Source organism: Mauremys mutica, chromosome 7 (assembly GCF_020497125.1).
Source record: "Mauremys mutica isolate MM-2020 ecotype Southern chromosome 7, ASM2049712v1, whole genome shotgun sequence".
Classification (NCBI taxonomy): domain Eukaryota; kingdom Metazoa; phylum Chordata; order Testudines; family Geoemydidae; genus Mauremys; species Mauremys mutica.
In genome coordinates this window covers 92003259-92031203 of record NC_059078.1, presented here as the reverse complement: position 1 = coordinate 92031203, position 27945 = coordinate 92003259, and the positions used below count along the sequence as shown (strand labels likewise).

General features: G+C 40.8%; 1 long non-coding RNA gene across 3 annotated transcripts in view; it reads right to left on the bottom strand.

The window, feature by feature from the left end:
* The window catches only part of LOC123374957, a 282723-nt gene that overhangs the window by 147280 nt on the left and 107498 nt on the right, over positions 1 to 27945 (bottom strand). The window contains exon 3 of one of the 3 annotated variants that reach the window (XR_006581269.1): positions 2247 to 2346. The exons of the other annotated variants lie outside the window; for them this stretch is intronic. This is a non-coding gene — a long non-coding RNA (uncharacterized LOC123374957). Of the gene's footprint in view, positions 1 to 2246; positions 2347 to 27945 lie in introns of those variants that run through there. 3 annotated transcript variants of the gene reach the window in all.

Sequence of the window (27945 nt, the reverse complement as noted above, 5' to 3'; positions counted from 1 at the left end):
AATTTTAGAGCCTAGAAGTCTACTCAGTCTACTTCTTGTTCAGCCAATCACTCAGACAAACAACCTGAAAGTGAGAACAGGAATTCCCATGGCACTCTTGTAGCTGGCGTCACAAGATATTAATGTTACGGATGTGCTAAAGATTCATATGTCCCTTCATGCTTCAGCCACCACTCCAGGGGACATGCCATGTTCTGCTTGATAACAATCCAAAGCAGTGCGAACCGACGCATGTTCATTTTCATTATCTGAGTCAGATGCCACCAGCAGAAAGTTGATTTTATTTTTTGGCGGTTCAGGTTCTGCAGTTTCCGCAACAGAGTGTTGCTCTTTTAAGACTTCTGAAAGCATGCTCCACATCTCATCCCTCTCAGATTTTGGAAGGCACTTCAGATTCTTAAAGCTTAGGTTAAGTGCTGTAGCTATCTTTAGAAATCTCACATTGGTACCTTCTTTGCATTTTGTACAATCTGAAGTGAAAGTGTTCTTAAAATGAACAACATGTGCTGGGTCATCATCCAAGACTGCTGGAACATGAAATATATGGCAGAATATGGGTAAAACAGAGCAGGGGACATATAATTCTCCTCCAAGGAGTTCAGTCACAAATTTAATTAACACATTATTTTTTTAACGAGAGTCATCAGCATGGAAGCATGTCCTCTGGAATGGTGGCCAAAGCACAAAGGCATATACAAATATTTAGCGTATCTGTCACATAAATACCTTGCAATGCCGGCTACAAAAGTGCCATGCAAATACCTTTTCTCACTTTCTGGTGACATTGTAAATAAGAAGAGGGCAGCATCATCTCCTGTAAATGTAAACAACCTTGTTTGTCTTAGTGATTGGCTGAGCAAGAAGTAGGACTGAGTGGACTTGTAGACTCTGAAGTTTTACATTTTTGTTACATAACTGCACTCCAAACCAAAACAAAGTCTACATTTGTAAGATGCACTTATATGACAAAGGGTTTGCACTACAGTACTTGTATGAGGTGAATTGAAAAATATTTATTTTGTTTATCATTTTTACAGTGCAAATATTTGTAATAAAAATAATATACACTTTGATTTCAATTACAACACAGAATACAATATATATGAAAATGTAGAAAAACATCCAAAATATTTAAATATCAATTAGTATTCTATTGTTTCACAGTATGATTATATGCTGTATAATGAAATAAGGTAGTACACATTGAGCTTGATATCTTTGAATGCATCAGGTTTTTTCTGTCCCGTGCATTATTTGAAAATCAAACATGATTCACTTTACGTAAAAGAGAGTCCATGTACATTTTCCTACCTATTTCAATAGTAGAGTATGAAGCTTACATTTTGCTATTATGTATGACACCAATTAAGAAGCCTTCACTGCATTTCATGAAACAGAAATGGATTAAGTGAAAACCTGCTTATCTTTACAAAGCTTATCTTTTTACAATGGAACTACTGAACTAACCTTTTTTATCTTCACTATATTCACTTTCTAAGGATCTGATTCAACTCCCATAGTAATCTATCTATTAACTACTGTGGAAATTGAGCTGGACCCTAAGGCATCTTCACAATTTTGAAGGCTGTGTGCTTATGAGCCAAATTCTTCATAAAGTGCACAAATGAAAATCTGTATTTGGGATATATGGAATATAATACTCTGAATCTAGTATTTTACTTTTTAGTAAATTATTCATCTTTCCTTGTGTTATAATTTCATGTATAAGTAGTAACACCGGTATTCTCTCCCTGTGACATACTTCCATTACATTAGCCTTAATATTAGTCTGTATTTTGATATCTATCATTTTTCACAGTAATGGTGGTTTTTAAAAATGTATTTTAAGGAAATTCCACATGGAGTTTGAAGGACCGCTTTTCCAGACGTTTTGGCTCATTAACACACGTATGTAAGAAAATTTCCTGCACAATTTTCACAGAGCTGTAGGTGTACCTTGTGCTTAACAGTACAAAGGTTTATTTTAATGCCTGCCGTGTTAAAAAAAAATAAACTATCAGACCTGATTACTAATGGTGACAACTTTTTTGGCTTCTTCAGCGTGACAGAGGAACAGACTATTTTCATAGCTCTGCATCTCTTCCTATGCCACTCTAGAGGACATTGTTCAAAAGCTACCATGTAGGTTTTACTGCACTCCCAAATCCACTGGCTTTGGCTCCCTCATGAATCTGTCATGTTGTGTGGAAAGCAGAGGAACAAGGGATGAAGTAAAATTTACTTACATTCCAGGACAGCACCATCCTCCCTCCTATCACTGTGGAAACATCTGAACTCTATACTTGATTCTCATAGGGATGTATATAACATTCCTGAAAAATATTCCTGTACATGAATAAGAACACATGAACATCTAAGAACATATTTCCCTTACCTTTTGTACCTTCATTATTGATCATTACTGATTTAATTATCTATATTTATTCCCTCACAATTGAAATTCAAACACTGTGCCTTTAAAATAAAAGGGCCTAATTTTTGGTGAAATGTCAAAAATAATTTATATTAAGACTTTATTAATAATGCATTTAATATTTTTCTAGCACCAAGACATTATGAATAGTTTTTGTATGCTACTTTTATTACCAAATAAATAAATTCAAATTTGAGAAAGGCTACAAATTATAGACTTTTTAAAGGAAGGTCAAGATCATGAATGTGCCTGCTACTATTCAATCAGAAGCATTTCAGAGTCATTCTTTATTTGTATAATCATTTTATGTTTTATAGGTCACCTGAGAATCAGCTGGGGAGCAACATAAAAATGTCAAGCCTTCTCCCCAGGAAGAAAAAAATATGTACATATTTTCTGGAAGAACATCTATGGGAGTCATTAAACCATGATATGAACTCATTCCTGTAGTTATTCTTTCCACTAGGGACCTCTGTTGCCAATAGGAATATGAGAAAAAAATTCTCAACTCAGCAAAACAAAGTTAAATTTCTTTAACAAACACAGAGTATGTGGTATTACTTCTGAAAAGCACTCACAGACCTTCCCTCAAACCAGGACCTGGTGACCAGAAAATTACTAATTGTTGGGAAACCATTTTCAAAACAGAGTGAAGAGTTTTATCTTCATTCCCTTAAACAAACAAACAACACTTTTGAAGTCTTCAGTGAGAGTGAAAAAATAAAAAAAAATTAATGAAGAGTAGTCTTTATCAACTACCTCATATAAAAATATACAGTAAAGCAGCACAGCAGAAGCTGGCATATTCTCATACCCTGTGTGTGCACTTCCAATAGAACCTCTATTGCAAAGATGCATTATTTTTGTTTTAAAAGCATCCTCTCTCCTTCAGGAAGGAAGCAAGATAAAACAAGGAAATCATTTATTAATTCTATAGTTGTGAACAGCAGAACTCAAACATCAAATAACACAGAAAATTAAAAAGAAGTCACTGTGATTATATTTTCTCCCGATTTCTGCCTTTTTTTTTTGCCAACTATTTCCACTTTTTCTTCTAGCTTGACTAAGTACAGAAGAACCCTTTTCTTTCACATGGAACTCTCTGCAGAATCAGGGCCTTACCTCCTCAGGTGACTATTACTTTTTTCTCTCTGTTCCTGCTATTAGCTGGCTCCTTTTTCTTTTCTAATTCTCTCTACATCACAATTTTCCATCTCTACTTTGAGTTTATTTAAGGGTATGTCTACACTCTGGAGACTATACTTACAGTGTAGCTGTGCTGGCATAACCCTGTAGTGTTTATGCAGCCTACACAGATGGAAGGGTTTTTTCTCATTGGTGTAAGACCACTACCTCGCCAAATGACAGTAGCTATGTCAACAGAAGCATTCTACGCTGGGGGTTAGGTTGACATAGCTACATCAGTCAGGGGTCTGAATTTTGCACAACCCTGACCGACTTAGCTGGGTCAACCTAATGTATAAATTTAGGTGAGGCCTAAGACTCTTTGGGGGTAGGAACTGCATTAGGAGGGTACCTGGCATATGTTGTCTGGTATTACAATACAAATAATTAATAAAAGTAATCAAGGATAATTTCTGCAATAAGTTTCACATGATACTATAAGGATTGATTTATGCTTGTGCTGCAAGACGCGTCAAAATACCTGATATGATCAAGTCTGAAGGAATCTTTTTATTTACCACAGATTTCTGAAGTCAAAGTGAAACACAACATAGGCAAAGTTTTTGTGAGTCTTTTTTAAGCATCAACATTTGGCTCTTCACTGCAAGCTTTTTTTTTTACAAGTTAATTGTTCAGAGTAGTCACTTTGGAGACTTTGCTAGCACTGGTTATTTTTATGATTAGAAAATGTGATGTAGATCTGATAAAGTTTTAAAATTATAAATTTGGAAGTGACTTTTGGAAGGAAAATGCAATTTTAAAAATAAACAGGATGTTTTTGAGAATGAGACAAGATTAATGCGCATGCCTTGCATTGTCATCTCCAGTGGGAGTGTGCACAAGCACAGTTCCGGGCCAGTAATTGAAGTCAACAGTCTCCACAACGACATAGGAGTCTGCCTACAGATATTACAATGCAGGATTGGGGCCTAAAAACTTTGGGTTTAGGAAGCTTTAAAAAAGGATGAACTCTAGTGGATTATGGAGGTTCTAGGCCCAAGACATTTGAATTAAACCCTAAAACTAGATATACCCAGGCAATTCCTAAAGAAAATTGGTGCTTGGGATTTGAATGATTTGCAGCTACACAAATATAGTTTAGAATTCATATTATGAATGTTAGTGTACTACTCAATGAGTTTTTCCAGTTCAGCTTTTTAAAGCCTTCTCAAACATTTTCTTCTCTTTTTGAAGTTGCAAATTTTGGTTTATTGTGTTTAAATCTGTTATTTTAATATTCATATTGTTTATTCATATGGAAGAGAGGTCTTGAAGTTATTCAAAACTGATTGTTGGATATTTTAATTGGAAAATATATCTGGCATGAAATAGTCTCATCATAATCATAACTGAAATACCAAAAGCTGGAGAATGGTAAATGCAGCCACTTAATAAGTTATGAATACATATATTCATTCATACAAGTAGCAGCATTCTCTTCAAGTATGAGCTCAAAGACCTAAGATATCTGCAAATGTCAAGTTTCAAGTGTTTTCACCCCAAATTTTAAAATTAACTTTTATGATCACTCATATGAATCATGAAGAAATAGTATATTTGCATGAGTTATATGTGAAATATTCACTGATTGGATCATGAAATCATAAATTTAGATCCTCGTTACTTTAAAGAAGCCAATCTACATTCATCATGAGTGATGATAGTTGAGATTTTTTTTTTCTTTTTAGCTATTTGCTGCAGGGAAGAGGGACTAGATTTAAAAAAAAATAAAAAATAAAGCAGTTTCAAATACAGGTTCTACAACTTTCACTACAATACTCCCCTGTTACAAACTTTCTAGGGCTAGTTCACAATCCTGAATTTTTCAACACCCATGACGAGCAACTTTACAACACCACACATATTAGGTTCCCATAAACTGTGTCTGTCCTTCACACTCTGTGTGTGTGTGTGTGTGTGAAAGAGAGAAATCTTGAGCATATTAAACACTGACATTTCTGTGTGTGTGTGCGCACACGTGCGAGGAGAGAATGTGCATGAGAGAGAGTGTGTGCGCACACGCATGTACACAGATACTTTGGAACTTGAGAATATTAAACAAACACTGATTTTTTTTTTAACTAAATGGTAATGTTCATTCTTTTTACTCCCAGCTCTCCTCTCTCTTTTTCCTAACAGAACAAATATGTTCAGATTTAAATTATATTTCAATTGCATATTTGATCTAAATGTGTTTTGTCACAATAGTGTTTATACACTTTAAAGTTGTTTGCAAAGCAGATTTGGGCAGCAAATGTAAATGGCTACACGCTACTAAACAGCATAGAAATACAGTGTATGAATTCTATAGCAGGGAGCCAATTGTCTGTAGAACTGTATTGTCTTAAAAAAACTAAACCTTAAAATTTAATAGAAAATTATATCAATGCTATAGGCTAGAGGGTCGGGAGGTTATTAACTGGGGGGGAGGGGTCACGAGATGTCAGTCTCTACCCTGAACACTACTTTGTCTCCAGCATTTATAATGGTGTTAAATATATTAAAATATGTTTTTAATTTATATGGGGGGAGGGGTCGCACTCAGAGGCATGCTATGTAAAATGGGTTACCAGTATAAAAGTTTGAAAACCACTGCTATAGGCCTTTACTTAAATGTTCTTTTTTTTAACTATCCACACAAAGCCTATTAGAAATCTAATACAGTACTGGTACTGGCTTCACTCTCCTTCCTCCCCAGTAATTGAATTAATATATTTCATTCCTTCTTTTTTTTTTATTGGTGTTTCAAGGCCAGAATAATTTAACACAGGAACTTTGTGACAGTATCTGATAGAGAGAGCTATAGTACATGCACCTATTGATTTGTATCTGTAGCAAAGGAAAAGAACAAGAATGTTTCCCTGTATTAGTATTCACCCCACATAAGTCTGGGCTGTAACAAAACAATATAGTTGCAAGAACATGCCTGGCTGCTAAGCATAACTAGATTGTTCAAACCATTTGGACAGATACAGAGATCTTCAGACCTCATTTTAAGCTTATTTACACCCATTGAAAATAATAATAAAGTGATAATAGCAGTAATTCATGGCTCTTTAAACTAAAGATCATAATTTGCATTGCTGGTCCTCAATTCTCCCCATTTTCTGTTTCTTTAGTGACTAAAACCTCATAGACACGAGCCTTTTCTCAAATATCAAACAAACCAACAAAAACTTTGTTCCTTTTACCAAAAAAACAAACATAAGAAGTGAATTAGGGCTAGTTTTTTAAAAAATCAAGAATAAAATCTGTCTTGAATTCACTATTGCCCATGACAAAAAATGAGGTGGAATAGATATCTTGAAATGATTTAACAAGCTCTAACTGAATAATGATTTTTTTCCATATAAATTTCATGACTAATTACACCATTAACCAAGTATTTCCTGTGTATGTAAGGCCTGCTTTTACTTCCACTGAAGTCAATAATAAACCTTTCATTGAGTTTGATGGTATAAGATCAGACTCATCACTATGATAGAAACTTTTTCACATTTGAAGTACAAAATTTTAGTATCAGTAGCTGTCATTAGAACACCTACATAATCTCTTGCTTCTGTGCTTTTAGCATGAGCTCAGTGTACTGCATTGAGGTATTTTGTCTTTAGACATTAAGTATGAAAAACTACACCGAAGGGAATGGTCTTGGCCAGCAAGACCACAGAGACTCTGTATTGTAAAGTAATCAGTGTACAGAAATAATTGCACTATGAATAGCTACTGCCATTAGAACTCAGCCTGAATAGACCCACAGACAAACTTGGCCACTTCAACTTCTCAACTTGAAAGAGGAAAATAAGAGGTATGATAACCTTTATATTATGGGACAAATTTTGAAAAGCATTCAGCTTTGGCCTAACATTGCTTCCATAATGTCAAATGGGACTTTTACCATTGACAGTGGGAACAAAGTTAGATGAACTCTGACCACTTTTGAAAATCTCTTCTTATATAGGTACAAATATTATATTATTCACATGTGGTGAAACTACAAGTGATTTATGTAGCACATCCAAATGAGTGCCACATTCACCTTTCTACTATCACATACCATCAAATATTTTATTCAAGAGCTGTATTTTATTTATTAAAAAACCCCATATCTTAGATTATTTTAAATTACTACTATTCCTAGACCAGCAATTCCTAGCTATGGACCTGTGGCTCTAACCTCTGCTTCTACTTGATCCAGGACCTTCTATATTTGGAGAGGTAAAGAGTGTTATCACCACATAAATGGGCATGGGTGAGTGGAAATACCCATGTGATACATTGCAGATGTGTGTGATAAATTGCATTTAACATGCACCTTTGACCCCTTCACTTGCATTATGCCTACCAATCCATCTCGGCTGGGACTACTTCTAGCATTCCAAACTTTTAAGTAGATTCAAACAACTGCATTAAAAAAACAGATAAATATTTCCTTCTTTCTCCCTCAGATGTGGAATGCAGGCCTTCCCACTCCCCAGTGTGGATCCTGCTGTTGCAAAAAGCTTTTTCCAGAGTGTTGCGGATAATGTTCTATTACAATATATGCAGTTTGTGCAAGATAACAAAAAAAACTCAAGTCATAAGATGAATTATTCTCCTTGAAATAGCAGTTTTGAGTTGATGATGCAATTAATACGTCTTGATTGAAACTTTACATTGTCACTTCTTCCTAGTCTACGTGAAAAATAGTTCCTGTGTGTTTTCCTTAGGGATTGAAGATGACAAGCAGTTATGGAACAAAATGTTCAAAAGAGCTCAGGGCCAAATTTTCAAGGGATCAACACCCCCAACTTGAGCTAAATTTTTAAAAGACCCCAGCTCCAATTCAGGCACTGAAGTCAGAGCAGCTTTTCCGCTGCTCAGCTCCCATTTATGGTCCGTTTTTCTAAAGAGTTTATAATGCAACATGCTGAGCTCTTTACAAAATCCAGCCATATATTCCTATGGGGATCCTGACTTTTGCACTATTATTCTTGGAACTAGTCCAGAACTCTGAAAGCATTAGCAACTAACTAAATCCTTACAAGCAACAAAGAATCCTGTGGCACCTTATAGACTAACAGACGTTTTGCAGCATGAGCTTTCGTGGGTGAATACTTGCATCTGAAGAAGTGGGTATTCACCCACGAAAGCTCATGCTGCAAAACGTCTGTTAGTCTATAAGGTGCCACAGGATTCTTTGTTGCTTTTACAGATCCAGACTAACACGGCTACCCCTCTGATACTTAAATCCTTACAATATATTCTGTTAATTGTTAAGCAATCTAGTGTTTCAGGGATTTAGAACTGCTGGACCAGAATTATAGTTGTCCACACACGTTTTCTTTGACGATTTTATTGAAAACGAATTTTTAACCTCTATCCAATACACCTTTTTTTTTTGCAAGGTGCTACATGGATTTGCCTCCAGTTCCTTTCGCTGGAACTCAAAAATTGACTTTTTAGCTATGCAGCAATCATATCTGGCATATCTTGTCCCACATACATAGTTCCATCCTGGTATTATACATCATTAATACATAGAGGGGATTCTTCACTAGAGTAAATGACTATGTACTATTACACTAGAGAAATTCCAATGTTTGACAGTCATGCTTGAATTACCATTTTAGTCCTTTTTACTTTTAGTTCATCATCTTCCCTATTTGCAGATGTATACTTTGTTTCATGGTAACAAATGTGATTGAGGAGATGCAGGGTAAAGGACATTATAGAACCATAGAAACACACATTTTATTCCACATATATCAAAGTACTTTCCCAGTTATTTCCCCATGGCATGCAGTTTTTACTAAGTAGCAGCCCTCATATTGAACATTAGAATGTGAATAATGCAAAGAATATACTGTGTATTTTGTTAATTGTGGCCTACTTAATTTGTGCAGTACCACATAAACGCAATCAATATAAACTGGAGAACGGAAACCACACTGGCAGCAATTAGAAAAGTAATACAACCATCTGGTTTTGGTTTATCATGAAGTATTGAAAAATTATATTTGTGCTATCTGAAAGAAGGCAATATAATTATCCAAATGCCATATTCAAGAATAAGTGTACAATAAACTAGTTCAATAGATTGACAATATTTTTATGTCATATGAACAAACTTTCATTGTCATCAATACCACAGAAATAGAAATAGTTCCTGTAGTTACAACAGATGCATTATAAATGTAGACAATCTGACAGGTGAAGTTATTAAATTATGAGTAATAGTCATGCTAAAAAGATCATAGCTCTAAAATCTGGGGAAAAATTCTCCCACTGTTTTCACATTTGGCCAGCAATCTTCCCACTGTAGATTAGGTTACAGTCATGGTCATGTTTAGTGATAGTCATTCAAACACTTTTGTTCAGGATGAGCAAGCCACAGATTAAAACATTTTCCAAACTCTCTGAAGTTTTATCTAAGTACTGCTTTCTACACAGGCAGGTCATGATATAAATTACATAGGTGGTTTTAGAGCACAGCTGAAAGCAGGTGTTAAATTGACACCCGGTGATAGAGCTCCTAAAACATTTTTCTGTTATAGTGACAAAACAGAGCTGACATTATAAATCACGGCATCGATCAAACAAACCACCAGTATTAGGAGCACTTTTCCCGACTTTAAAATGTTAAAAGTTCAGCAGGGCAATGTTGATTCCTGACAAAGTAAAACTAAATCAAATCTGAAACAAAAGGTGTTTTACCCAAACACAAAAAAAGAAAGCCAAGATGCCAGGGATGTAGTTCAAATAGGCCACACCGTTACTGACTGAACTCATCTGGGAATAGCTTGCAATAACTGGTACAATAAAGGTCATTATTTTCTCCTTAATCATTTATAACTGGTGGAGGTCTCCTGTCAACCTTCCATATCTGGTCCTCAGTGCTCTGCTTGGATCCCACTGCTCATCTTTTATATGAGGGTTAAGGGGCTAGGGAAAAGGAATTGTCACTTCACTATAACAGACATTAGAAGCACCACTCCATTCCCCAACAAGTTTAGGGGAAGTCCATTTCCAACTCCTGTTTATCAGGGACCTGTATCCGCTATGGAACAAGTGCCTGCACTGGACATCTGCCACAAGGAGGTACCAGTAATTAGCTTGGCTGCAAATCCCAGCCCCCTCACACTCTTACAGTACTATGATTCATCTTGCCAGCCCTTAATTATGTATTGTTAGTTTTTTAAAGCAGCGTTATGGTGTCAAATCTCTCCTTCCTTCCTTCCATTGCAGATCCCTCAATTCCAAAGCCCTACATAAATCCTTCCTTTCTGAACCCCTTACTAGCCCTGATAGAAACTGTCCCACCAATAGACATAACCCCACAGTTTGCAGTCAGATTCTGAAAGGCGATACCCCTGTTCTCAAATGCTTCCTGTAAATTCCTCCATACTCAATATACACCTAAATGTTCAAGGGGCTAGTTGCTTTGTACTAACCTGGGGAAACTGAAGCAGTTAAGGAGTACTGAGTTATGTGATTGCTACTCCAGGCTGAGAAGAGCCCAAACATGTGTGTGGCAGTCATGAGTCACTACCTATAATAATGGACCCTTTTCAGAGGGTGGCTGTGGATATGGTGGGAACACCTCAGTCAGAGGACCTGACACAGCCCACATAAAAGCAGGGCAGAGAGAGGAATCTGGGGAAGGAACATGGGGTTATCCCAAAGAGATAGCTGAGATGTCACTGGAAAGTGATTGAACTGGGCACTGATTTACAATGTGGTCCATAGTTTGTTGTCTTCAAAGCCTAATGATAACTACACTTTAAATGTCAGCATTAACTATTTCATTGTTTATTATTTTATCAGAAGGTACGGGTAGGGGAGTGCAAGTTAAGCTCACAAAGATAGGGGTGAATTGGAAATTGCTGCAAGGTGGGAGATGCAGAGAGAGGGGAAGAAGAACAGAGAAAAGAGGATAAAAAGAAAGAAACAAGGGCAGAAAAAGTGGTCCTGAAGGTGAACAAATTTTCCCATTGAGTCATGCTGAATGTGACAATATGAAAAGTCCTCCTGATAAACCAGCACAAGGTGAGCAGCCATTCTCAGCTGCAATGCAGTTACACAGGGGATTGTGCCTAAATCCCCAAGTGTTGGTATTTGAAAATGGTTGAGCTTGCACCAGAGATAGCATGGCAGCTTGAAGCCAGGCAGTCTCTCATCAGGCTGAGTGATGAGGAAGGAGTTTCTTACAAAGAGAGCAAGCTTGTTCCCATTCTGCTCACCACAATCTGTCAGTGTCCAACATAGAGATGGCTGGTAACATAATCTAGAGGGATATTCTGATGATGAGTCGGTGGTGAGGCACTTCCCACATATATTTGTAAAGTGACAGTTGTGGGATCTCCTGAACTTTCTCAAGGAGGTTTTTTGCTGCAGTATAACTCTTGATGTCAGGAGATGGGATATTACAGAGGACAGATAGCCACTCAGTGTTTCTTTGTCTCATGACCCCAGTTATTATTCACACCATTTTTGGGTGTGGGAATTGCTTAACCAAGAGCTTAACCAGGAGTACAGTATTCTCTAACAGAGAAGCAGAGAGCTAGCGCTGAGCTGTGCAATGTTTGAACATTAACTCCCCAAGTTGAGCCCACAAGCTTATTTAGGAAGCCATTTCTGCTCTTTATCTTGTGACCTTCTTTCTAGGTAAGTGTGTGAGCTAGAATTATTCCTAGATATATACTGGCTTTGGGGCAAGTGCCAGTCATTCTCCATTCGAGAAGATGTTGAGCTCTCGTGAAGCATTGGTGTGGTTGAGATGTAAGCATGACACTGCCTTTGACAAACTGGGATTAGATCTCCACTTCTTGAAACAGCCACTGATTGTTGCCATGTCTTGGTTCAGGTTCTCCTCAATCTTTTTGAAGTCTCTGTATCCTGAAGCGGGGGAAATGTCATCTGCATACTTGAATAGCCTTGAGATTGTTGGAGGCAAATCATTTGTAAAAATGTGGAAGAAAGTTGTAGCAAGAACAGCTCTCTCTGAGTTAATGGCTCCTCCATTTGCTCAGCGTCTCTTCTTTTGGAATTGTCTGTTTTGGAGTATCATTTCCATAGCCCTAACATCTTTACATTTTGACCAGCAGGCCAGTGTGCCAGAAGGTATCATATATTTCTGCCCCTGCCTTCTTCTTCCATTGTAAACCATTTTCTATATAGGAGGTGTGATGGCTGGCCCTTGTGGGGAGCATCGCCTAATAGTCAGGGAGTTAGGCCCATCAACGGGTAGAGCAGGGGCTTGGTAGGGGAGACTGGGCCATTCTACTCCATTGGGCTCTGGCCCAGGACCTATCAGGGCTACCAAAGGATCTGACACTCAGGAATGACTTAAGGCCATCCTCCCGGGGCCACTTCCTACCACCCTTCTATTGTTCAAAATTCAGTCTGTAGCAAGAAGGTGTGAAAGGGGTCAGCTCACCACTTGGCACCTCCACCTGCATTGGTGTGGCATTACAAATCTCTCTGTTATGGGTGGCGGCTGCCTCCTCTGGAGACTTGAACCTGTGGCCAGGTCACTTTCAAGTCTCTTCTCTTCCAGGGTACTCCACAAACAAAACAAGGGGAATCAGCCCACCCCCCCACCCACCCCCCCGAGTTAGTAGGTGAGGGGAGAAAATGCCTCGCTCTCAGGGTGTGGCAGATACAGGTCCTCTCTACCATAGGTGCTGATTCCATGAGTGCTCCAGGGCTGGAGCACTCGCAGAAAAAAAAACTAGCAGGTGCTTAGCATCCACCTCTCTCCCTCATCCACTCCTAGCGCCTCCCACTGTCTGGCGGCCCCACCAATCAACTCCTCCCACTCCCTCCCAGTGCCTCTTGCACACCGGTGACCAGCTGTTCTATGGAGTGCAGGAGGTGCTGGGAGGGAGGGGGAGGAGCGGGGATGGAGCACACTCGGGCAGGAGCGGGAAAGGGTGGGGCTTTGAGGGAAGGGATGGAATGGGGGGGGCAGGGGCAGAGCAGGGGCAGGAAGAAGCAGGGTGGGGGGTTTGGGGAAGAGGTGGGCCTGGGGGGGGAGGGTCGAGCACCCTCCAAGTGGAGAAGAAGTCAGTGCCTATGCTCCCAGGGACCTTCAGGCAGTTGTTGATGGGACAGATCCTGCCTTCCCTCATCAGCTGTAAGTGAAAGGTCTGCTCTCTTCCCTGCTCTACCCACAAGTGAGCTGTTCTGTTCCCTTTTAACTCCTCCTCCATTCTGTGCATCTCTTGCAGGTGTGGTGAGGTGATGCTGGCTGAGCCCCGAGCAGGTCTTTAACCCCTTGTTGCCCAGTGTGGGGGTTGTACACCCAGGCACAGAGGTAAGAATAAGTGCTTCTATTAGGACTGAAGCCTGCCTGGTCATCACTCAGAGCCTGTTCTACTGTGGGCCTGATTCTTTGTTGAATTAGTGGCTCAAGAGGTTTGTAAGCACAGCACAGAAGTGATAGCGTATAGTAGCTAGCTGTAGGGAAGTGGTCCTTTCCTGGTTTTGGTACAGCTCTCTCCCTAGCTTTCTGCTAGGCATCCTGTTCTCTTGGGTGATTTGGGATATTAAAATTGATTACCATTTAATGCTCTTCTTACCAAGATATAGTAGCATTTCTGGTGAAATTTTGTCAGGGCCAGCTGCTTTTCCTGCTTTTCTGCAGCTCAGTGCTCTCTCTATTTCCTCAGGAGGGAATGGCTGGTAGGTGCTTCTTCATGCCAAGATGGGGCCCATCTGTATCGTGCCATTCCCTCTTTACTGACTGCTCAAAGGGCTTGTCCTTGTTAGCGTTTGCCATGTTAGATAGGTGTGTGGCAATGCTGTTCAGAGACACTCTCCACTGATGTTTAGCTGGTGATTTATGTGCGCCCCCAATCTTCCTTATGAGTGACCACTCTTTTCTGTTAGACTTTGTCATGTCCATATTTTATGTAACTTCTTCCCAACATTCCCTACGATGAGCATTGAGGCTGGCACTATGATGGTTTTTTGTTGTTGTTGTTGTTTCTGAGTCACCAGATTCTTCATACTTCTTAAGAAGTTATGTATACTCCTCATCTAAGCAAGGTACATAAGTCTTATGGGATGGATGTAGTGGGTGCTATAAAAACTGCTTTGGAGAAGCAAGTAAGTGTTTTCTACAGGGGTATTATGTGGTATACACAGTATATATTCTGCAGTCATTTTTAAGTATTTTTTTCCAGACTGCTCTTCTATAGTTTCACTGAAATCTAGGGATAGTGGTTATTACTGGGATCATCACCCATATTTGAGTAAAAATAGGGCAGTGACTGGCTGTGTGAGAAGTTTACAAGAACTCAGCAGGAGGCTGATAACACTTGGCATATTGCTGAGGTGACCCAACTGAGGCCAAGAGAGTAGCCCTGCTTCCACCATATGGAAAAAAATGTGTCTGGCTGCTTAGAGTTATGCAAGAGATGTAGATCATTTATAGAAGCCCAATCTATGAGATCCAGTCCATTTTTGTCACATTGTCTGTAGCCCCACGAGGTGTGGTGGCTATTGAAGTTCCTAACATAGATGAGTGAATATTTAAGTGGTGGTAAAGGTGGGGTATTCCAGGCTCTCTCAGGAGGTTGTTAAAATTCACAACTTTAAAATAATTGACTATTATAATATCAATGTTGGGGGGCTAACAGCTACAAAGCGATTAGAATTGCAAATCTCATTGCTCATCACAGAGTTGACACAATCAGTATCCAAGAAATGCATGTAGATTCCTTCCTTGCCAGGAGACTGCGAATGGTTTATCTGTTTTGGATTTTAACACTCTCAAAGTTTAACCGTATACACAGTCGATTAAAAAAAAAAAAAGGAGATTTAAAAAATACTTTTAGGACTAACTCCAATACCCGGGTCTCGCTTCCCATTTTTGTGATTTCACCATCACATTTTCTTATTTTTTAAAAATGTTTTTATTTCTATGGAAAATCCACACAAAGAGCAGGGGAAGAATGAATAATTAAGGCCCCGATGCCACAATGGAATTTGCTAGAGCCAACAGTTATGCCTGTACATAACCCCACTGAAGAGAACAGGGCTATGCAGAATTGGCATAAAGTGCTGTCAAATTCGTTTAATAAATGAACCAAATAAAAAACAGGCAAAATTTTATTTCCTTTGTTTTTTAGTTTTAGTAAGTTTAGGTGTTATTTATGACAAGATTCAGTTAAGAAACAATCAGGCATTTATGTTATTTTTAAGTTGACAGTGTGTCTAACACTAACCTTAACTTTTGAAAAAAAAAACAGGAGTACTTGTGGCACCTTAAAGACTAACAAATTTATTGTAGCATGAGCTTTCGTGAGCTAAAAGTTAGGGCAATTTTTGTATATATTTTCTTTGAATTATTAGTAGGTTTTCCAAAAAATAAATGAAATAATAAAAAAGGCAACTGGCAGCATTAGAAGTGTTCCTTTGTACTTACAGTGCATTTCAGGAAGGGAAGATTCTCACAATCCTAGGGAAAAAGGTGTCTACTTTTAAGGTAAAGAAGATCTGGCCCTGTAATGATATTTTCTACGAGATAAAGCTAGAATTATGTTTCTGGTCCTTTGTTCTCATTTGAAGCAGCTACAAAGACAACAATAACTCACTGTGTTGCTGATGCATACGCACTGAAAGGTACTTTAGAAAATGAAAGCTATAAAAATCAATGACATTCATTGCTCCACACTCAAAAATATTCTCATGTTATGAACCTACAAATAATTAGGATTTAAATTTCAACTTAAAAATTTCAACTAATGTTGCACTCTTAGGATTTATCTAGATATAAATTTTACATTGAGAAGTATAGCTATAAGCAGCTACAAACTGTGCTGTAATCTTTCAGACAAGATCTTGGCTCAAGTTGGGGATCAGCTCGGCATTACAATATATTTATGTAGGGATTCAATCATTTGTCTATAACATATTGCATCTAAAATGCAGTCTTAGTGTTAAAAGAGAAACAAATAGCAAACCAACTGTTGGTGACAAAACTGTTGTTAAGAAAACTTATTGCATTTTAGACTAGCAGCAGCTCAAGTAATGCCTTTTCAATGAGATGGGCAAACCAGAAATTATAATAATCTACTCAGGAGGGTGCAGAATCATTTGGTACAGTTTCAGCATCTTGCTCATATATAGGGTCCTACCAAATTTACAGTCCATTTTGGTCAATTTCATGGTCATAGGAATTACAAAATTGTAAAATTCACAATTTTAGCTATTTAAATCCAAAATTTCAGTGTTGTAATTGTAAGGATCCTGACCCAAAAAGGAGTTGTGGGGGGCTCACAAGGTTATTGTAGGGTGTATTGCAGTACTGCTACCCTTACTGGTATTCTCAGTTGTGACCCACGGAGGCACAGTGAGAGAAGGGCCCTACTGACAGAACAATGGTGGAACCCTAACATGGAAACAGTCTCATTGTGTGTCACATATCTGATTGGGCTCCTCCGCACCACTGCAGTGATTGGAATCCAGCCTCTGGATCCCTGGCAGAGACTATTAAGCACAACCAGAATTTTCTTTAAGGAGAGAACCCAGGTTATATCACCCGCAATCCCCTCAGGATCTTCCCTCCCCCTCACCTGGGCTTCCATCCCAATAAACCTTCCCAGGAAGCGCCACTCAGGATCCAAGGCCCTGTTGCAAGACTGAGGAATCTAGCTCCACTCAGCAGGCATCCAGCTGGGGCTCTATCCTTTACTAGCCCCTGCCCCACTCCTGGCCCTGGCACCTCTGGACACAGAGCTTCACCTGTTGAGTTTTACATGCATGAGGATGGTTAGGTGACTCAGAAAATAGATCTGGGGTGGGGGTCAGCTTCCTCCAGTAAATGGATCAGTCCCTGGTGAGAGAGACCAGCTGAGACTTCTCACTCCTCTTCCCTTCCACCAGAGAAACCAGAATCAGCTGTAACTCCTCCCCCCTCTCATCTCCTACCCTCCCTCTCTATGGCCAAGGCAGGGCTGGGCCCCCTGCTCAATCCACTCCCCACTGAGCCTCTGGCTTCCAAACTCTGACAAAGCTCAGCTACTGTCTCAGTCTTGGGTCCATAGGAATACTCCTGGAATTCAGGCCCTCTGTCTAGCACCCCCTCCCTCCTGAAAGCTGCATCTAGTGCTGACTCCTCAGATCCCCTCCTCCCGCCATCTTGCTTAAATACACCAAATGTGTGAGCCTTCTTGGAACAGTTTAACTCTCGCAGGAGGCACATGATAGGTGTTGAATATAACACAGAGATACACTGCACAGAATTCTACAGTGTTGTTGTTCTATATTACTTAGTCTGATAAAGTTTAGAATTTAGACTGAGATTTTATTTTTATTTCTTATGTAACCAACTTTGACCTCTATGCCGAACACTTATAATCACTTAAAACAAATCTTTCTGTAATTAATAAGATTATATTAATGTTTTATCCTTATCAATGAGTTTGTCTAAAGTGTGTGGGGAATCTATTCAGATTACAAAGGCTGATGTATGTCCACTATCCTTTGTCCAAGTGGCAAACTAATTAATGAGCTTGCATTGTTCAAGAGAACATCTTGAGCAGTGCAAGACAGTACATCACTGGGGTGCAAGTCTGGGACTGGGGGAAACTGGATGGCGTCTCCCTGTGGATAGTTCATGAGTGGCTTAGAGAACATTCATTCATCTCAGTTGAGTGTGTATCTCCAGATGTTGAGTGATCACAGAACCTGGACGGGTTTACTGCTCATCACTAGCATAACATTGTGAGAAATGGCCCAGGCTGAAGCATTTAGGAGGACTCAGTCCCACAGTCTAGGTTGTACCACAGGGAGTATGTCACAAACTGTCCTAGAGCATTTCTGATATCTCTGGATTCTTTGTCTGAATGTATTGTAAACCAGACCATCTACAAGAAACACAATGGAATCAATCTAAATTATCAGACAACAAAGGAGTAACATATCACACTAGATTACCCTCAACATAAGCTCAAAAATAGTTTTAAGCTTCAGGTGAAAACGACATCATTTATCAATATATCTGCCTTTAAAACAGAAGGATAATAAATATGTAGATGGCAGATTGAATCAAAAGGACTGGATTGCAACAGTGAGTTGTTAGATGGACCCAGGACCCAGATTTGCTTATTGGTGTGTTTTATGTGGTTGAGTTCCATTTGAGTTGGATGATATGTAAGCTAGATCTAAGAAAGAAAACCACCACAGAAATGTTTCTCCTCTAGTTGGGTATGTATGTTCGTCCATCGTTTTCGAAGAAGACCTTGACATCTAGCAGGTTGTGAGCTGTCCACAGTGCGTCCGCAGGTGGCTGATAAGGCCAATACGGGCACAAAATGTTCTGCCACATGTCGGGCAGACATGTGTGGGCACCACTGTTACTACATTTACAGCTCTGGCTTTACGGAGTGCTCGCTTCTCTTGTGCTATAGTTATCCTTCTGGCTTCAGATGTCTGCCAGCCTTGATGGATCAGCGTACGCCATATCGATCGGTCTTGTGCCAGGGTTTCCCAGGAGGTGATGTCAATATCCAGGGACTTAAGAGAGGCTTTCAGCGTGTCTTTGTATCGCTTCTTTTGTCCCCCGTGCAATCGCTTTCCTTGAGACAGCTCACCATAGAAGAGCTGTTTGGGGATGCGGTGGTCTGGCCTCCTTACAACATGGCCTGCCCAGCGTGTCTGGGCTTTCATAAGCAGAGTGTAAACTGATGGCAGGCCTGCTCTGGAGAGGACTTCTGTATCTGGCACCTTACCTTGCCACCGGATCCCCAGAAGTCTGCGGAGGCAAGTCATGTGGAAGTGGTTCAGTTGCCTAGCGTGCCTCCTGTATACAGTCCAAGTCTCACTGGCATACATCAGGGTAGTTAGCACTACTGCTCGGTAGACTTTAAGCTTTGTAGCAAGGCTTATTCCACGGTGGTCCCACACGTTGGTCAACAGTCTGCCAAATGCAGAACTTGCCTTAGCGATTCTGCAGTTGACCTCGATGTCAATTGTCACTGCGTGAGAAAGGGTGCTGCCAAGGTATGTAAATTGGTCCACTGCTTGCAGCTTTTGTCCCTTCACTATGATGGTGGGCTCTTGGTGTTGGGCTTTCGGAGCTGGCTGGTGCATCACTTTGGTTTTCTTTATGTTGATGAGGAGGCCGAAGTTATCGTATGCTGCTGCAAATTTATCCATGCTAGCTTGCATTTCCTGCTCTGATCCAGCATTCAGGGCACAATCGTCAGCAAAAAGAAGGTCTCTTAGCACAGTCTCCTTTATTTTGGTGACAGCCTGGAGTCTTCGCAGGTTGAACAGTTTCTCATCAGTCCTATATCTCAGGCTGATTCCCAAGGAACTGTTCTGAAAGGCGTCTGACAACATAGCTGAAAACATTATGCTGAACAGGGTCGGTGCCAAAACACACCCTTGCTTGACGCCATTTGTGACGGGAAAGGCCTCTGAAGCTTCTCCGTCGTCCAGAACATGAGTCGTCATGCCGTCGTGGAACTGACGTACCATCAGGATGAATCTGTCAGGGCACCCAAACTTCGACATGATGCGCCACAGACCTTCGCGACTGACAGTGTCAAAAGCCTTGGTAAGATCCACGAAGATGGTATACAGTTCACGATTCTGCTCTTGACACTTCTCTTGGAGCTGTCGAACTGCGAAGATCATGTCCACAGTGCCACGCTCTTTGCGGAAGCCGCACTGTGTCTCGGGTAGTAAACCCCGTACCAGGTGGTCAATCAGGCGATTCAGCAACACTCGTGCAAGGATCTTACCTGCGCTAGAAAGCAGTGATATTCCTCTATGATCATCACAGACTTTTCGATTTCCTTTCCTCTTGTAGAGGTGTACGATGGATGCATCTTTCAATTCCTGAGGAATGGACCCTTGATTCCAGAAGGACTGGAACAGCTGAGTGAGTTTGTCAACAAGCATTGCACCACCATCTTTATAGATTTCTGCTGGAATCGCATCAGATCCTGAGGCCTTGCCACTAGACAGCTGACTGATGGCCTGTAGGGTTTCAGTCTCTGATGGTGGAATGTCCAGGCTGTAATTAATATCCACCTGGGGCATTCTTTCAATCGCCTCATTATTGATGGAAGATGGGCGGTTCAGTACGGATTGGAAATGCTCAGCCCAACACTGTAGAATGAGAGTCTTCTCAGTAATGAGAGTTACACCATCTAAGTCCTGTAGAGGGGAACTCCCTGAAGGCCGAGGTCCGTACAAGGATCTAAGGGCTTCGTAGAACCGTTTGGCATCGTTTCTATCAGCAAACTTCTGGATTTCATCTGCTTTGGCACTCAACCAGGAGTCCTGCATCTTACGAAGCTTGCTCTGTACGGTCCTGCGAATGTTGTTGAAGGCATTTTTCTTAGCTGTTGACGACGGGTCGTTCTGATGAGCACGGTGAAGGCGGTGCTTTTCAGCAAGTAAAGCCTTGATCTCTTCGTCGTTTTCATCAAACCAGTCCTGCTGTTTCCTGTGTGAGGGTCCAAGAACCTTTAGTGCAGAAAAGTGCACAATATTTCGGAAGCGTTCCCAGTTCCTCTCAATGTTTTCCTCTAACTGCAGCTCTGAGAGTTGGTTGTCGAGATCTTCTACTAGTGAAGCTGCTGTGTTGGGGTTCCTCAGTTTACTGACATTGATCTTTTTCATCACAGCTTTATTTCCCTGCGGACGTCTCTTTGGCTTGATGTGAAGGCTTAATTTAGAGATGATAAGTCCAACAGTCAGCACTCGGCATGGCCTTAGTCACCCTTACATCCTGTCTGTCTTTCCTCCGCATGATGACATAATCAATGAGATGCCAGTGCTTGGAACGTGGGTGCATCCAGGACGTCTTTTTGCGAGTGGGCAGGCAGAAGATGGTATTGGTGATGATCAGATCATGAGCCGCACGTGTCTTCAATAGTAGTAGGCCATTGCTGTTGCATTTGCCGATTCCATTTTTTCCAATGACGCCATCCCAGGCAGAGTGATCGGATCCTACTCTCGTGTTAGAATCGCCAAGTAGAATCAGCCTGTCGGTGCGCTCTAGTTGGGTAGAGCCTTTATAAATGACTATTGCTATGAAAACTTTGGAACTTTTCATCTCAATACTTATCACCAGCCCAAAAGTGAACAAAATTCTTGCTTTTCAAATGTGGCATTTTATCAGAGTAATGGTAGTTGTCATTAAGTGTTCAGGTAATTACACTTAAGTAAACTTTTTACTGGATGCATCACTGAAGTCAAACTCTCTGAACAGTAAAACACTTATAAGAAACAACTAAGCTCAACCACAGATTTATCTGAAAGGATAAATGTACAAATGGTATTTTGATTTTGAATAAGTGGCACAAGAAAAAAGGAAGTGTTAATGAATGATATGGCCAAAATTCCTCATCAACACAGCTCTAGTTCTGTCTGCATCAGCAACCATAGTAGTCCTAGCTATTTCCAAGATGCATTTCTTAAAGTGATGAACATTTCCTCAGACTGGATTTTGGGAGTCCTTGTGGCAAATAATGGGAAAACAGCATGAAGACAAATAAGCTTTATTTATGCCCAAAAGCACAGAAACATTTACGCTAGAAATGTTACTCTTTCCAACATTAAGCATACATCTAAATATGGCACTTCTTCAGTAAACATTTCCAGCACAAATCTAATTCCACTGCTGAACAAAACTCTGTTACTATTAATTTTTCACACTAACCTTAAACTGCATAAACATTAAAGATTTAATATATTAAACTTTTAATTTACACGTCAGTGGATAAGTCAGTAAACCTCATACTCCTAGAATAATGAACTGAGTTTGTTGTTTTCAAGAATATAAATAATAGACACACTACAATTCTATTGATATTCATAACAGTATATTCTCGGTTCTCCTTCGACATCCTTAAATGTTACATTTTTTTGCCATGAGACTCTGCAATTTCCTCATGTATATACAGAATGATATACAGAATAGTCAATAAAAGATTCCTTGAGGGAAAACATTGCGAAGAAAATGTTTATTTTTCTATAAACACTAGTTAACACTACTCCAACATTAATAAAGCAAGTCTGATGTGTAAAAGGGGAAGAAGTTTAGTATTACTCCTGCCTCTTCTGTAAAGGCTTAGTGTTGTCAAAGAGAGATGCAATGCAAATGCTCAGCATTCCTTAGGATCTGACCCATTGAAATTAGAGACTGGAAAATACCTCTTGGGTTCAGGGGCGGCTCCAAGCCCCAGCACGCCAAGCGCGTGCTAGGGACGGCATGCCGCGGGGGGCGCTCTGCTGGTCACCGGGAGAGTGGCAGGCAGCCAGCCTTCGGCGGCATGCCTGTGGAGGGTCCGCCGGTCCCGCGGCTTCGGTGGACCTCCCGCAGGCGTGCCTGCGGAGGGTCCGCTGGTCCCACGGCTTCGGTGGACCTCCCGCAGGCGTGCCTGCGGAGGGTCCGCTGGTCCCGTGGCTTTGGTGGAGCCATGGGACCAGCGGACCCTCCGCAGGCACGCCTGTGGGAGGTCCACTGGAGCCGTGGGACCAGCGACCGGCAGAGCACCCCCTGCGGCATGCCGCCATGCTTGGGGCGGTGAAATGTCTAGAGCCACCCCTGCTTGGGTTATTTGTTCACCTCTATGCCAGTGCAGAAATGTTCCCTACAATATAATAAATAAAGAGTCCCTACTCATTTGGTAAGCTGTGCCCCAAATCATCTGTATCTGTTAACTCAAGGGTCACAAATAAAGAGACTCCAATCCTGCAAACAGAATCATGTTGATAGGCTACGAACAGGCACAGAGGTCCATGCACACAGTTCTCTCCACAGGATCAGGACCTTCACTGTAAGCTCTTCAGGACAGGGTCTGTCTCTTCCCGTGTAATGGTAGAGTTCACAGCACACCCTGACTCAGATCCTACTTTGCATCTTTGAGTGCTACTGAAATGTGACTAACAATACATAGAAGTGTGATAGATACTGTGGTGATGGGGGCTATAGAAGTGCTTAGATCAATAGGAGGGTATGGCATCAGCGCACTTACAATCTGTGAAGGTAGATGGTACTCTCTCTGCTGCGTATTTCTCTGTTTAGAAATGTGCAATTATCACAGAATGCAGGTTGCCTCTGCTCTGTCACTCTCTAGGACTGGTACTTCATTTTCTCCTTCACTTAACATTGTCCCTTTTCTAGTCTTTTGGGGATGTGGGTCTGCCAGTACATTTTAATTGACTATAATTAACCCTTTGACTCTCAGGTCAAGAGCAGCCAACACTAAAGCATGTTGTGTGAGCATATTACTCAGCCTCCCAGTGTCAAAGGGTTAGAGATTTACTTGAGTATATAAAACAAACTCATCTAGCCTTTAAAGAGGCATATAAACTTGAAAATTACATTTCTGACTGAAAATGATATACTTGCTGTAGTTACAAGGAACACGGATGGTTACTATAACAGAGAAGTTAGCTGAAAATATATTGTTCTGTTTTTTTCCAAGTTAGTGTATTTTGTGCTTTTGGCTGCACTATATGTAAAGCCAGTGTTGCTGTTTCCTTATGGGATCAGTTAGGCCCTAATCCTGTAATCACACCTATGCAGGTGGTCCCCTGAACTGCTGCTGAGCTCCATGACTTTTTTCTGGAAGTGAAGAGCTGATCTAAAACTCTGATCCAGAAGCCAGCTCTGAATCCACATTTTCAACCCCCTCTGAGACAAGAACTGAGATTGCTACTGCCAACCTGTAGGTTGCACTTGCTACTGCCATGGCCACAAGAAGTTGTTACAAAGGGAACGTGTTTTTTGTTTGTCTCTTCTCCAACACTGTTAGGTGCTTGTCTATATGAAGAGTTAGTGCACAGCAAGTTGGGATGTAAATCTACAGAGCTCTAGCACGCTGCTACCACGCACTAAAAGTTTGGTAGTGCTACAGCTGTTTGAAGTGCACGTGGGATGCACAATGTAATCTCTCTACCTCAGCTCCGCACAACCGTGCTGTTGCTGCTGCCACTAAATAGAAAGACCCACCTACAGTGTTCACATTCAGAGTCTTAAGCCCGGTCTACACTATGAGGTTAGTGTTTTTTAAAGCCTCTTTGATGCACAGCGCGCCTCACTGTGCTCTTCTAATTGCCCTGGTGTCTGGCTGTTCAAAATTGGCCACCAGGCGATTTGCCTCAACCTCCCACCCCGCCATAAACATCTCCCCCTCACTCACAGATATCATGGAGCACACAGCAAGCAGCAATAACAATGGGAATATTGCTTTCACTAAGGTCTAACCTACTCAGCAAACTGCACCAGTGCCCTTTTAAATGCTCAAAGGCACATTCTACCACCATTTTGCGCTTGCTTGGCCTATAGTTGAACTGCTCCTTACTACTGCCCAGGCTGCCTATGTACGGCTTCATGAGCCATGGGAGCAAGGGGTAGGCTGGGTCCCCAAGGATAACTACTGGCATTTCAACATCCCCAATGGTAATTTTCCAATCTGGGAATAAAGTCCCTTCTTGCAGCTTTCCGAACAGCCCGGAGTTCCGAAAGATGCGAGCATCATGCACCTTTCCTGGCCATCCCACGCTGATGTTGGTGAAATGGCCCTTGTGGTCCACCAATGCTTGCAACACCATTGAGAGGTACCCCTTGAAGTTTATGTACTCTTTGGCAAGGTGGTCCAGTGCCAAGATAGGGATACATGTTCTGTCTGTTGCCCCACCACAGTTAGGGAACCCAATTTCAGCAAAGCCATCCACTATGCCCTGCACATTTCCCAGAGTCACTACCCTTCTTAGCAGAAGGATATTGATTGTCCTGTCTATTTGGATCACAGCAGCCCCCCACGGTAGATTTCACCACTCCGAATTGATTCCCGACTGACCGGTAGCAGTCAGGTATTGCAAGCTTCCACAGGGCTATTGCTTCTCAACTGTCAGGGCAGGTCTCATCCTGGTATTCCTACGCTTCGGAGCGGGGGAAAGCAACTCACAAATTTCCATCAAAGTGGTCTTACGCATGCAAAAGTTTCACAGCCACTGGGAATCATCCCAGATCTGCAACACTAAGTGATCCCACCAGTCTGTGCTTTTTTGCTGGGCCCAGAATTGGAGTTCCACTGTATCAACCAGCCCCACTGCCGCCATGATATCCCAATTGCCATATCCCGTGGTTTCAGGAATGTCTGTGTCCATGTCCTCCTCACAGTCTTCCTCATGCTGGTGGCTCCTAGCTAGGCTCTGCACATAATGCAGGATAATGCGTGAGGTGTTTACAATGCTCACAAAAGCAGTGCGCAGCTGAGTGGGCTCCATGCTTGCCGTGCTATGGTGTCTGCAGGGATAACCCAGGAAGAAAGGTGCAAAATGATTGTTTGCCATTGCTTTCAAGGAGCAAGGGAAGGAAAGAGGGAAGCGGGGAGACTGACAACATGTATCCAAAACCACCCGTGTCAATGTTTTTGCCCCATCAGGCATTGTGAGCTTAACCCAGAATTCCAGTGGGCAGCGGGAACTGTGGGATAGCTACCCACAGTGCGCCACTCCATGAGTCGATGCTAGCCACGGTATTGAGGATGCACTCTGCCAACCTAATGCGCTTAGTGGGGACATGCACAATCGACTGTATAAAATCGGTTGCTAAAGATCCACTTCTATAAAATCGACCTAATTTTGTCATGTAGACTTGCCCTTAGAGAAAGGGAATGAGAGTGAGAGTCATGTCCTTAGCCTCTTCTCTAACCTTGCCAAGAGCAAGGCACTTTATATATGCTACTGCTATCCCTGCCACACCTAACAGAGAACAGTTTGAGCTGACCTTCCTTTTTGCAGCAATTCCACTAGCCACAAATACTGAAAAAAACCAAACTCATCCCCTGTACCTGCAAAATGAATTATACTACACTGAGGCATTTTAAGAAATGTAGGAAATCAGAAACACAACTGAAGACTTTGAATTCATATGGACCACATTTAAAATGTTTGGGCAAGCAAGCTCAAATACAGCATGATGGATAAAAATTGAGTTAATTTTACTTGAGACACCTTTTGGGGCACTGTTTCAAAATATCCAACATACTTCAGCACATTTTTTGGTACATGTTGGAAAATACATAAGGGTGGAAACTACAAGAACCTATATGTTAACTGTGTTAAATCTTATCTGTATTTTCTTTACACAGACATTTCAATACTAGTGAATTATCTTTTGGATGCATGCAAACATAATTTATATAACTTTAACTGTTTTCATTTTATATTAGATTCTCTCCACTATTATTTTATAGGGCAAAAATCATCAGTTTCACTCCTAAAAACTGCACTTACAAAAAAGAATTACAGAAGCATAATGCCTTAAGGAAAGGGTGAAATATTAAACTACATTAAAAAGTGCCGCAGTCCACAAGGTGAGAATAGGAAAAAAATGTGCAGGCTGTCGGGTTACTATTAGCAATGGGCTGACCACTGCATGAAGACCAAATCCTATTTTTAAAGTGCCATTTTTCTTTGAACTCTGTTTTATTGCTTTACAGTAATAATTAAAAAGTCTTGTGATATATCAGACTGTTTGCATTCATTAAATCACAGTGATGTGATGCAGACGATGGCACCGTGTGATGAAACTGTAAGATAAAAATTACTTCATGCACTGCTTCCCAAAATTATCCTCACTTCCTTAGCTTTCTCAATTAAAACTCAACAAGGATGTCAAATCAGAAGATGCTTCAAACACCCCTGATTGCCTTTTGAAAAGCAATTCAGCTGGTGTGTTATGAGAGCAACATATTGCGATACACCGCTGAGCACACAACTCCACAACAGTCAGAAGTCTATAATCTCTCCAAGATCTGGTCCATTTAGCTTAAATTATTTTCTGTACTTTAAATGAAAAAAGTATTTTCCTCATTACCAACATTAGACTTTGTAAGCATTCAGCTGTTTCCTGTGCATTTCTCTTACCTCATGTCCAGTCCAATGACTTTTGTTATGCTTGTTTCTATAAATTAGGGTAGATTTACAGTTAAATTAATGTCTGAGACTATTATTTACACCTAGGACTCAAAATGAGCCAGTATAGCAACATGTTTCCAGTGGATCCATCATATTCTACAGAAAACATTTCAGTGGGGAAATGATATCTATAAACATATGTATCTAATGTGTGGTCCTTACTGTTGCAAATATAACAAGTTGGATCCAAATGTGAACAAACCAATGGGGAGCTGTTTTCCTGAGTCTAATGACAGGCAAACAAACAAAAGCTCTAAGAAATGTGTGAGCAGTTCTAAATATCTCACTGGTGCATTAATTCTGAAGCATAATGACATCAAAACAAGACATCAGTGTGGATAGTTATTTCACTCTTCATCATTTCAGCAGGCATCTGTCCTAGCAGAATAAAA